Genomic DNA, 13019 nt, shown 5'->3' with positions numbered 1-13019 from the left:
TTACGAACGCCTTAAATTCAACAACTATTATAAGAAATTACCAATATTTATTTTGGTGAAGTTTATAATTTTTTTTTATCAAATTTCCAATTAGTTTTGGGTTATCAATTCATTTCTATTGCTTATCCTAATTTATCTGGTTTTTTTAATATATTCACAAAATTTACTTTTCCCCTTTCATTTTTTTTTTTTGGTTTTGCTTGCCAACATTTTAAATATTACCAATTCCTTTTAGAAATTAACAACCTCAATTAGAGAAATTAAAAACCCTTCAATAAAGTTACCAACTAGTTTTGCATTAGCAACTCTTAAAGTTGAGTAAGTTATCAAGGTTAATTTGATTATTCAAATTACCAACTTCTCTTATCTCCGATATTAAAAAAAAAAAAAAAAATCATTTATGTTTTACCACTTTTAGCTATGTAAGGCCTTAAGTTTACCGACTATCATATGAAATTATCAAACTTTAAGTGATTGACTTCCCAACCTTTCCCTCAATTAAGTTATGAACTCTCGTTTGATTTTAAAAAACGAAGTCTTCTAATCGTTTACCATCTTTCATATGTCTTCGCATTAAATTTACTAACTCTCATATGAACTTATCAAAATATATATGTGTGACTTATCAATTTTTCTCCCGTTAAGTGATTAACTCATTTTGATTCATCAACTCTAAACTGGACATAACTTCACAATAAACATAAAGGAAATCGGTACCATTATATGTCTGAAAAGACCCTTAACAAAGACAATTATTTCTACTTATAACATCACAATAGCGGCAATTGTAATTGTTGTTATTAACATTTAGTGACAAAAATTGGTAAATCACTTTGATTTAGGTTGGTAATGTTTGATCAGAGTTTGTCTGCTGTAAAGATTGCTAACACAGGCAAATAAAAGTTGGTAATTCAATTAAAAAGTTGGTAAAAGAGAAACCAAATGTTGACAAGTGACTTTAATGAAAATTGGTATACCCAAATAATTTTTATAACTTAATGCGAAAAAAGTAGTCACAGTAACTCGGGTTAGTAATTTCATATAATGATTAGTAAATTCTATATATAGTAAGCTACACAAAAGAAAAGTTCATGAATTAGTATAAAAGTTGGTAATTTGCAATTATCAAAGAACATTTGGTAATATCACACAAGTGTCGGTAGGCTTGCAACAAAGTCGCCAATCTCATATTTTTACCAATGGTTTATTAACATTTACTAATACTCATTGAAATTTGCCAATGTAGTGCTTTTGCCACGGAACCTCAGAATACAGCATGTATGTATGATTCTCTTGCATTTATCACGACTTACAGTTATATGAATTACAATTAAAAGAGAGCATATCCGGATTTGATCACCTGTTAAGATGGAGCACATATTTCAATAACATCACCGCCTGCGCAAAATGCTTTTCCGTTCCCTGATGAATATTTCAGCAAGAGGCAAAGAATAACATGAATAATGAGAATTGTCCAAAAGCTCTAAACCTAATGTATATCAGGTATTTAAGTTTTAAACTTTTCAATCGTATCAATTTAGTCCAAAAGTTTTTGACAATTTATCAATTTAATCCTAAACATTTTATTGTACTAATTTAGTCTTAAACTTTTTTATGGCAAATCATCAAAAAGTTTAGGACTAAATTAACAGATCATAAAAAATGACGTACATGAATACAACCTGTATTTACCTTCAAGATAACAAGGTTGACGGTATGATCGCCCTCGTAGATTTGCAACTTGTTAGACATCTGAGAAACCTGCGTGCTCAGAGAAGACGACGACAGACATGATTAACGAAGACACATAAACAAGCAAAGAAAGAAGAGAGGGACGCACCATTTCGAGAGTGAGGGTGTTTAACTTGGAAGGCCGGTTCAAGATCACCTTTCTCGCTCCTGAGTACTCTTCAAATAGTACCTGCAAATGAAATCATCATCTCTGAAACCGCTAAGCATGCCCTCTATTAAATGGTTGGAGATCAATGAGTGGAGAGGACGCACCGGCTGCTCCATTGAGTCTCTGCGGAACAACTCGGTAGAGCTCAGAACCCACATCCTTCTCTCTCTCTCTCTCTCCCCTTCCTCTTATGAGGGCCAAGCTAGGAAGCTCGGTTCCTATTCATAAGCAGAGATTGAGTAATGCTGTCATCACATTTATACAACTACATCCTCAATGACCATATGCAATCTTGTCAACTAGCCTTCGTCCGATGATGCCCAAGCAAAATCAAACTATTGTTTTGCAGTTTCATGATGTTCATACTTATTAAGGATTCGTGTGGAGACTCGGACCTTGGAGTGCCAAAAATTCACACGGGGGACACTTAAGTGCCAAAAATTAGAGAATGTACACATAAGTGTCAAAATCGAAGAAAAATTGATCAGTTAAGTGCCAATGGCAAGAAAACTTGTCCAAAATGCTGTTGTGACATTTTTTTTGGCAAAACAAGTGCAAAACAACATCATTTTGCATACTAACATGACTGGATAAGCCAAAACGACGTCCTTTTACGTCAAGTTTAAATTGTAATATAAATATTGATTTAATTAAATTATTTAAAAAGGGGAGGAGTTGTAGAATGGCAAGGACTGTGCAAGCCCTTGCCGCCACCACCTCACCGTCACCAGGAAGGGCTAAGGTGACCTCAGCCAACCCTGCCCCACCGTTGCCAACCCTTCTCAGTGATAATAGGTGGCAATGACAAGGGCTTGCCAACCCTCGCCATTCTACAACTCCTCCCCCGCTTTTTTAAAATAATTTAATTTACTTAATATTTACATTAAAATTCAAAAAAGAGGCAAAACGACATTATTTTGGTTTTTTCTTTACTAACTCGGCTCTCCAGTGAGTCACGTAGACGAATTATATTATTAAAAAATTGTTATGTAGGGTTTCTAGCGAGAGTTGTTGGACTTGACACTTAGATGTCTCAATTTTTTTTTAAAATGACATTTAAGTGTATCTTTCTATAATTTTACCACTTAAGTATGTTTATTGTCATGTCAGAAAACCTCGTTTTTCTTATAATTTTGTCAATTTTTCCGTACGCACGTGAATCACGTTCTGCCCAACTGTTAGGCTGGACACGGCTTGTACTCAAATCCGTGTTTTTTTTTCTTGATGCATGTGATTCCTATGTCTCCTTCTTCTGACGAATTCAGAACCACAAGTTGTAAGGATGAAAGCTTTCACAATCAGCATCGTCTGTGCAGTTATATATGCTTGGGAGTCATATCAAGGAAGATTTGCAAAAGATTTACATTATGTTTTTCTAAATTTAGTGTATCTCTTATTATATCTAATATATCAGTTATCGTGCTCACAATAAACACTCAATAGCCAAGTGCAGAGCCTATAATTGCTAAAAGTATCCAATAGCAAGCCCGCCCCAAGATGAATGCTTTCATATCCTAACTTCCCTAGAGTCCTATAGCACAGCCGAGACAGCGACACATTTTCTACCCCTGCATGGATGGAGCAATAGAAGTTTTGTGAATTCAAGAGAAGGTCACAACAAGACGAACTGTTTATCATTATTGTAAGTGTCAAGTGGAATTACAATGATAGATGAAGTTGAGGATGTACATTTTGGTTTTTAGTTAGCATAATATTTAGTATATCTCTTATAATTATCTAGAGATATTGGGTAGAACTTTTGTTTCTCTTTTCTATTAAGTAATATATTGTATAAATATTTGTACTACACGTTAACAATACAAGCGAATTACGATTTATCTCATGGTATCAGAGCAGAGAGCATAAACACGCTTGACAATTCGGTCTGCATCGTTTGCAATATGGCCACAGAAGCATTTGCATAGAAGGTGATCGACCATTCCTTACCATATTATCTCAACACCTCTGATAATCGTGGAAGCATACTCGTTTCATGAGGGCTAACCCAAGATAAGTATGCAACATGGTGGAAGGAAATGAGAGGTACATTGTGGAAGAAAATAAATTCAGGTTTATTGATGGATTGCTAGAGAAGTCCAATCCAACTACACTCGAATTTAATGCTTGCGACATTTATGATTCCATGATAATTTCATGGATCTTTAGTTCCCTTGACAAGAGTCTACAAGGAAGCGTGGCATATGCAAAAGAAGCAAAAGATGGTAACAGACCTCGCATCTACAAGATCAAAACCAAGATCAAACTCCTATAGTAAGGAGGACTCTCGGCGGTGGTATACTACACTAAATTGAAGATCTTATGAGATGAGCTCAATGATTATGAAGACCTATGGGAATTGGGCATAATTGTAATAGCTTAAGGTAAATTTGTTAAAGGTATATCAGTTTGAGGTTTTTGATGGTCAAAAAAATAGTTTGGGATAAATTTGTCACAATTGTAACAGTTTAGAATTTTTCAGAGTATTAACTCAAAAAATAAAATGGGGATTTAGGGCTAAATTGACATAATTGCAATAGATTTAGAACTTTTTTGGCAATTCTCCCATGGAATTCTTTTCTACTCCCCCGTAGACGTAGGTCACACCAACCAAATCGAACTACATAAATTTGGTGTCCCATTTTTTTTTTTTACTATTTAATCACCTACAGCAATAAGCAAATATCATTTAGTATGCTTAGTTGATTTGTAGACTCGGTAAAAAAATAATAATAATAACATTTATTCTGAAACACTAGCTCAATGGAAGACCACAAGAATCGAACAAGGATATGGGGCAAGGTCATCAGTCATTGGCGCCGGTCAAGACCTATAGTGTTATGTAGCTCTAGGATAAGGTCTTCCGATTCTCTTTCTATTATTTCCGTCATTCAAGAGTGGACAGGCAAGTAGCTAGTTACTAGTCATGTCATGAGATCACACATGATAAGATCAAGATGGGATGGTGCAACTACCGAGAGCAAAAGATGGACCTCCCTAACCACTGGCGGCGAGGCGCCTCGCCTAGGGATAGCAAGGTCACACAAACAAAGAAAGAGAAGGTGGGGAAAAAAGAATAAGAAATATTAAAAATTACAACGTCAACGTCATTGGTCAATGCCCACGTCAACACTAGCTGGTCATACTTGGTCGGATGGGTTGAATTTACACAATTGCAAAAGATTTAAAACTAAATTCCAACAAAAAAAAAAAGTTCATACCTTAAAAATCATAAACGATACGCGTGTAATAAATTTACCAAAAACTATTTTTTACCATGAAAAACCCCAAAGTGGTACACACCGATGACAAATTTACCTAACTAACCATAAAAAACCTAAATTTGTACATTTATGACAAATTTACCACAAACTAATTTATTCAATCGTAAAAAACCCAAAACTGATAAATTTGCAATAAATTTACCCTCCGCTAAATTGGATTAATACCACAAAAAATCACAAAATTTGTAAACTATGACAAACGGAACATAAAACCTCAAATTGGTATATTAGTCAACTGTCACGTGTCATTTAAATTAATAATTTAATAGTAAAATTTAACGAAAACTAACAAAAAATAAATATATCATAAGTGTATCAATTTATGGTAAATTTGACAAAGGTATATCAATTTAGGATTTTTGGTGGTAAAAAAATAGTTTTGGATAAATTTGTCATAAATGTACAAGTTTATGGTTTTCTTATGGTCAGTCGGGGTAAATTTGTCACAAGTGTACCACTTTGGGGTTTTCTTGGTGAAAAAATAGTTCAAGGTAAATTTGTCATACGTATACAAATTTAGGATTTTTCAAAACAAACTAATTTATTCGGCGCAAAAAAACTCAAAACTGATAAATTTGCGACAAATATACCCTCCACTAAATTGGTTAATACCATAAAAATTACAAAAATTGTAAACTTTGACAAATAGAGCCTAAAATCCCAAATTGGTATAATAGTCAACTGTCACATGTCATTTAACTTAATAATTTAACGATAAATTTAGCAAAACTAATAGATGATAAATTTGTCATAAGTGTATCGGTTTTGGGTAAATTTGTCAAAAGTATACTAGTTTATGGTTTTTTCTGATCAAAAAAATAGTTTTTGGTAAATTTGTCATAAATGTACAAGTTTAGGGTTTTTTTATGGTTAGTCGGGGTAAATTTATCACAAATATACCTCGGTGGCCTAGTTGGATAAGAGCTCCCATGACGTTTACCCAAGAATGAGGTTCGAATTCCACCAAACGCACTAGATCTTAAGCGCAACGTCGGAGTGGTGGGTCCTCCACTAGCGTCGCCGGGGTTTACCAGCCACGCCATGGCCATCTTGGGTTCCCTGGATATTAAAAAAAAAATAGTTTTTGGTAAATTTGTCACACTTATACAAGTTTAGGGTTTTTCAGGGTATGAACCTTTTTTCTTTTATTGCAACTTAATTCTAAACCTTTTGAAATTGTGTAAATTCAGTATCCAGACCAAATATGACCAGGCTAGCGTTCGCATGGGCACCATTCAACCATGATGCGACGCGTGGTAAATTTTTAATATTACTTATTCTTTTTTCCCCACCTTCTCTTTCTTTGTCGGTGTGATCGCTATCTTAGGGCGAGTGCCTCGCAATGGCTGGGAGGTCGACCCCTATATGGCTGGCGGGCGAACCTCATTAGATTTGGCAAGGCTAAGCCCCCAAGGCGAGGGTCAACCTCACCAGTGGCAAGCGACTCTTGACCTCGCCATGGTTAGGCAAGGTCAAGCCTCGTCATTTTTGTAAGTTTTTTTTTTTTTTTTGCCTTTTTTTCCTTTGTTTTCTTTTCTTTTTTTTTTTTTCCTCTATTGGATTTCCAGCCGGTAGGGTCTCTGCAATGCTCTAGTCGACTGTGGGCGAGAGCCTTTATGTCCTCTCCAGTCATCAACCACAGAAGGTTTGTTTCATGTGGATATTATTTAGGCAGTACAATAAATGGGCCCCAAATTGACTGCCCAATTCCAACTAAATATGGGGTCCATCTTTGCTCCCAAATCAGGACGATACAACTACGAGGAGCAAAAGATGGACCCCCAGATTTAGCTGGAATTGGGCAATCAATTTGGGGCACATTTATTGCATTGCCTAAACAATATCCAAGTGAAAACAAAACCTCTTATGTGGCCCATGACTGGAGAGGACACAGAGGCTCTTGCCCACAGTCGACTAGAGCATTGCAGAGACTCTACCAGCAAAAAAATCCAACAAAGGAAAAACCAGAAAGAAAAGAAAAGAAGGAAAAAAGGCAAAAAAAAAATTAGAAAGCTTACAAAATAATAGCGAAAATAGCGAGGCTCGACCTCCGCCCAACCATGGCGGTCGAGAGTCGCCTGCCATTAATGAGGTCAACCCTTGTCTTGGTTAGGCTCGGCTTACCAAATCTAGTGAGGTTTGGTCTCGCCCGCCGAGGGAGGTCGACCTCCTAGCCATTCGTGAGGCGCCTCACCTAGGATAGCGAAATCACACCGTCGAAGAAAGAGAATGTGAGGAAAAAAAGAATAAGAAATATTAAGAAATTACCACGTCGGCGTCATTGGTCGGCGGCCACGCCCGACTCTAGCCAGTCATATTTGATCGAATGAGCTGAAATTAAAAAATGCAAAAGGTTTAGAACATAATTGCAAAAAAAAAAAGTTCATACCCTAAAAAACCCTAAACCTGCATATGTGTGACAAATTTACTTCAAACTGTTTTTTTTTTTTTACCAAGAAAAACCCAAAGTGGTACACCTGTAACAATTTACCTCGATTGACCATAAAAAATCATAAACTTATATATTTAGGACAAATTTACCACAACCTAATTTATTCGATGCAAAAACCCTAAACTGATAAATTTGCGACAAATATACTATCCGCTAAATTGGATTAATACCACAAAAATTAGAAAAATTGTAAACTAAGACAAATTGAGCGTAAAATCCAAAATTAGTATACTAGTCAACTATCACGTGTCATTTTACTTAATAATTTTATTTTAAAATTTAACAAAAACTAACAAAGGATAAATTTGTCATATGTGTACCGATTTTGAGTAAATTTGTCAAAAGTATACCGGTTTGAGATTTTGGTAGTAAAAAAAAGTTTGTGATAAATTTATTATAAATGTACAAGTTTAGAGTTTTTGTATGGTCAGAGGTAAAAACAATTACGATGCAGTGTCCGAATTTGGGGTTTTCCATACTAAAAAAAAAAAAAAAAAAAAAGGATAAATTTATCACAGTGTCACCAGGTTTAGGGTTTTTGAGGATATGAATCGTTTTTTTTTTTTCCACCTTCTCTTTCTTCGTCGGTGTGACCTCGGTATCTAGGGCGAGGCACCTGCATGATAGCTCGGAGGTCGACCCTCCATTTGGACGGGCGGACCGCTCACTAGATTTTGGCAAGTTCAGCCCAGCCAAGACAAGGATCGACCTCACCAGTGGTAGGCGACTCTCAACCTTGCCATGGTTTGGGCGAGGTCGAGCCTCGCCATTTTCAATTCTTTTTGTAAGTTTTCTGAATTTTTTTTTTTTTGCCTTTTTTTTCCTTTCTTTTCTTTTCTTTTCGTTTTTTTTTCTTTATTGGATTTCAGGCGGTAGGGTCTCTACAAAGCTCTAGTCGGCTGTGGGCAAGAGAAACCTTTGTGTCCTCTCCAGTCATTAGCCACGGAAGAGGTTTTGTTTCCATGTGGATATTATTTAATCAGTGCAATAAATAAGCTCCAATTCAATGCCCAATTCCAACTAAATATGGGGGTCCATCTTTTGCTCCCAAATATGGACGATGCAACTACCGAGCAAAAGATGGACCCTAGATTTAGCTAGAATTGGGCAATCAATTGGGCCCATTTATTCTACTTAAATAATATCCACATGAAAACAAAACCTTTTCTGTGACCGATGATTGGAGAGGACACGGAGGCTCTCGCCCAGTTGACTAGAGCATTGCAGAGACCCTACCGACTGGACTGCAAATCAACAGAGGAAAATTAGAAAGAAATGAAACGAAATGAAAAAAGGCAAAAAAAAAAAATTTTAAAAACTTACAAAAATAATGGCGAAAATAGCGGCTCGACCTCGCCAACCATGGCAAGGTCAAAGTCGCCTTCCATTGGTGAGGTCGACCCTCATGGTTAGGCTCAACCTTGCCAAATCAGTGAGATTCGTCTCGCCCCGCCGAGGAGGTCGACCTCCTTAGCCACTCGTGAGGCGCCTCGACTAGAGATAGCGAGATCACATCGACGAAGAAAGAGAAGGTGAGGAAAAAAAGAATAAGAAATATTAAAAAATTACCACGTCGAGGCGTCATTGGTTGGCGCCACGCCAACGCTAACCAGTCATATTTGATCGAATGAGCTGAATTTACACAAATACAAAAGGTTTAGAACTGAATTGCAAAAAAAAAAAAAAAAAAAAAAAAAATTCATACCCTAAAAAAACCTAAACGGGTACACTTGTAACAAATTTACTTCAAATTGTGTTTTTTACCAAGAAAAACCCCAAAGTGGTACACACTGTAACAATTTACCCGATTGACCATAAAAAATCATAAACTTGTATATTTATGACAAATTAACCTCAACCTAATTTATTCAATCACAAAAAACTTTAAACTGATAAATTTGCAACAAATATACTACCCGCTGAATTGGATTAATACCACAAAAATCAGAAAAATTGTAAACTAAGAAAAATTGAGCGTAAAATCCTAAATTGGTATACTAATCAACTATCACGTGTCATTTAACTTAATAATTTGATGTTAAAATTTAATGAAAACTAATAGAGAATAAATTTGTCATAAATGTACCAATTTGGGGTAAATTTGTTAAGGTATACCGGTTTGAGGTTTTTATAGTAAAAAAAAAAAATAGTTTAGGATAAATTTGTTATAAATGTACAAGTTTAGAGAGTTTTTATAGTCGAGAGGTAAATTTATCACGGTGTACCGATTTAGGACTTTTCATAGTAAAAAAAATAGTATGGTAAATTTTTCACAAGTGTACCGGTTTAGAGTTTTGAAAGTATGAACCATTTTTTTTTTTTTTTTTTGCAATTCAGTTTCTAAACATTTTACAATGTATAAATTAAGCCTATCAGGACCAAATATGACTGCTAGCAGCATCGCGTGGGCGTCAACCAATGACGCTAGCGTGGTAAATTTTAATATTTCTTATTCTTTTTCACCACCTTCTCTTTCTTAAAATGTGACCTCGCTATCCACAGGCAAGGCGCCTTGCCGGTGGCGAGGAGAATCGACCCTCCTTGGCCGGGCGAGACCGAACCTCACTAAATTTAGCAAAGCTGAGCCCAACCAAGACAAGGGTCAACCTCACCTGTGGCAAGCAACTCTCAACTTGCCATGGTTGGCGAGTCGAGCCTTGCCATTTTTGCAATTCTTTTCATAAGTTTTTTTGAAATTTTTTTGCCTTTTTCCCTTTCTTTTCTTTTCTTTTTTTTTCCTCTGTTGGATTTCCAGTCAGTAGGGTCTCTGCAATGCTCTCGTCACTGTCGGCAGAGCCTTTATGTCCTCTTCAGTCATTGGCCACAGAAGAGGTTTGTGTTTCATAAGAATATTGTTTAGGTAATGCAATAAATGGGCCCCAAATTGACTATCCAATTCCAGCTAAATATGGGGTCCATCTTTTTGCTCCCAAATATGGACGATGCAACTACCGAGAGCAAAAGATGGACCCCGGATTTAGCTGGAATTGGGCAATCAATTTGGGGCCCATTTATTGCACTACTAAAATAATATCTACATGAAAACAAAACATTTCTGTGACTGATGATTGGAGAGGACACAGAAACTCTCGCCCCAACAGAGGAAAATTTAGAAAAGAAAAGAAAAGAAAAGGAAAAAAAAGTGCAAAAAACTTACAAAAACTTACAAAAATAATGACAAAAATAGCAAGGCTGAGTGGTCGAGTCGCCTACCATTGGTGAGGTCGACCCTCGTCTTGGATTAGACTTAGCCTTGCCAAATCTAGTGACATTCGGTCTCGCCTGCCGAGGAGGGTGAGCCTCCCTAGCCACTTGTGGCCGCCTCGCCCAAGGATAGCGAGATCACACCTGCGAACACCTAAGTAAGAGAAAAGGAAAAAAAGAATAAGAAATATTAAAAAATTACCACGCGTCGAATTGGTTAGCGCCCCACGCCAACGCTTAATGGAAAATATTTGATCGAACGAGCTGAATTTACACAAATGCAAAGGTTTAGAACCGAATCGCAAAAATAAAAATAAAAAGGGTTCATACCCTAAAAATCTAAACCTGGTACATGCGACAAATTTACTTCAAACTGTTTTTATTTTTTACCAAGAAAAACCCCAAAGTGGTACACCTGTCTAACAATTTACCCCAATTGACCATTAAAACCATAAACTTGTATATTTATGAAAATTTACCCACAACCTAATTTATTCGATCGCAAAACCCTAACCGATAAATTTAATAAATATACGATCCGCTAAATTGATTAATACCACAAAATTAGAAAAATTGTAAACTAAGACAAACTAAGTGTAAAATCCTAAATTAATATACTAGTCAACTATCACGTGTCATTTAACTTAATAATTTGACGTTAAAATTTAACAAAAACTAACAGAGGATAAATCTATTATAAGTGTACTGTTTAGGATAAATTTGTCAAAAGTATACCGAGTTTGAGGTTTTGGTATTAAAAAAATGGGATAGATTTGTTATAAATGTACAAGTTTAGAGTTTTTTATAGTCAATCGAGGTAAATTTATCACAGATGTCTGTATTCCAGGAGTGTTTTTATGATATTCAGCTTCACCTACCATTATTTTTGAGTGTTCAGCAAAAACCTGAAAAAAAAAAAAGGAAAAATATTTTATGATATTCAATAAGGAAAAATTTTCTTCGTACACTCTTTTTCGATATTTTTTATTTAAAAAACTTATTTTTTATTATTTTTAATTTTTTAATTTATATTTTCTTTTCTTTGTTTTTGTCTTCTTCTTCCTTAGTCGGTAGCTGACAAAGCGAGCTCAAGCGAGCCGCTCACCAGATCAGCGAGCCGAGGCTCGCGCTCACCGATCTGGCGAGGCCTAAGCTCGCTGCTCGTCGAGATCAACAAGCTAGGCAAGCGGGCATGCCAAGTCCTCAAGCTAGTTGCTCACTAGATTAGCAAGCCAGGTGAGTGGCAAGCCTAGAGCCCTAGCTTGCTATCGATTGGGCGAGCAACAATCTAGGTTCAAGCTCGTCACCGATTAGACAAGCAACAAACTAGGACTCAAGCTTGCCACTCACCTAGCTTGAGCCTTGAGCTTGCCCAAGGCCGATGAGCTCAAGACTTGCCTATGGCTAGTCGTCGGCAGACGTTGTGCCCGGCAACTAGCCAAGACAAAGTTTACAAAAAAAAAAAAAAAAAAAAAAGGAAAGAAAAAGAGAAAAAAAAAAAAAAGGAAATGGAAAAGGAAAAGAATTAAAAAATTGAATTTTTTAAAAATGAAAAAAAAGATTAAAGAAAAGAAAGATTGAGATAAAAGAAAGTAAGTGAGGAAAATGTTTTTCTTTTTCTTAAAAGTGGAAAATATTTTCCCCTGTATTAGAAGACTTTTTTTCCCTTCATGGAAAGTATTTTCCCCAACTAATTCATTTTTAATGAATTGAACATCAGAAAATTTGGAAATTGTTTTCCTATAAGTTAGTTTCCGTGAAACAAATGAAGCCTAAAAGTACTCATGAAGTGCACAAATGTTTGTTTGATGTTGTACGAATCATCCATATGACGTTGTGCATGCTTGTGCTCCAAACACACACAATTGTTTATTCTTATCGATATGCTAGGTTTACTTCGTGATTTACCATTGTTTTTAGCTGCATGCCTTTTAACTTCCATGCTGGTGATGAAAATTAGTCAAAACGAACAAAATTTAATACTTGAGATGAAAAAAAAAGAGCAAAGTGAACATGAATTTGTGTAATTTACGTAAATATGCCATAGCTACTCAGGGTTGGAATATGTAAATATTAAACCACATTGTCTTCTTACAACTTAAAACTTTTAGAACAGTTGACAGTGGTCCTACAAAATTTCATACTCAATGAAACGAAAGGACACGCACAAATACAAAATTTA

At 35.8% G+C, this 13019-nt stretch overlaps 1 long non-coding RNA gene across 1 annotated transcript; it reads right to left on the bottom strand.

Moving 5' to 3' along the window:
• Positions 1–1686: 1686 nt before the first annotated feature.
• Positions 1687–2224, bottom strand: LOC120291515. The gene is made up of 3 exons (XR_005549586.1): positions 2005–2224; positions 1841–1921; positions 1687–1761 (listed from the first exon to the last, which is right to left on the bottom strand). It is a non-coding gene; the product is annotated as an uncharacterized LOC120291515 (long non-coding RNA).
• Between the last annotated feature and the right edge of the window lie 10795 nt (positions 2225–13019).

The sequence above is a fragment of the Eucalyptus grandis genome, chromosome 3 (assembly GCF_016545825.1).
Source record: "Eucalyptus grandis isolate ANBG69807.140 chromosome 3, ASM1654582v1, whole genome shotgun sequence".
NCBI classification, from domain to species: Eukaryota; Viridiplantae; Streptophyta; class Magnoliopsida; order Myrtales; family Myrtaceae; genus Eucalyptus; species Eucalyptus grandis.
This window is presented reverse-complemented; position numbering and strand designations above follow the sequence as displayed.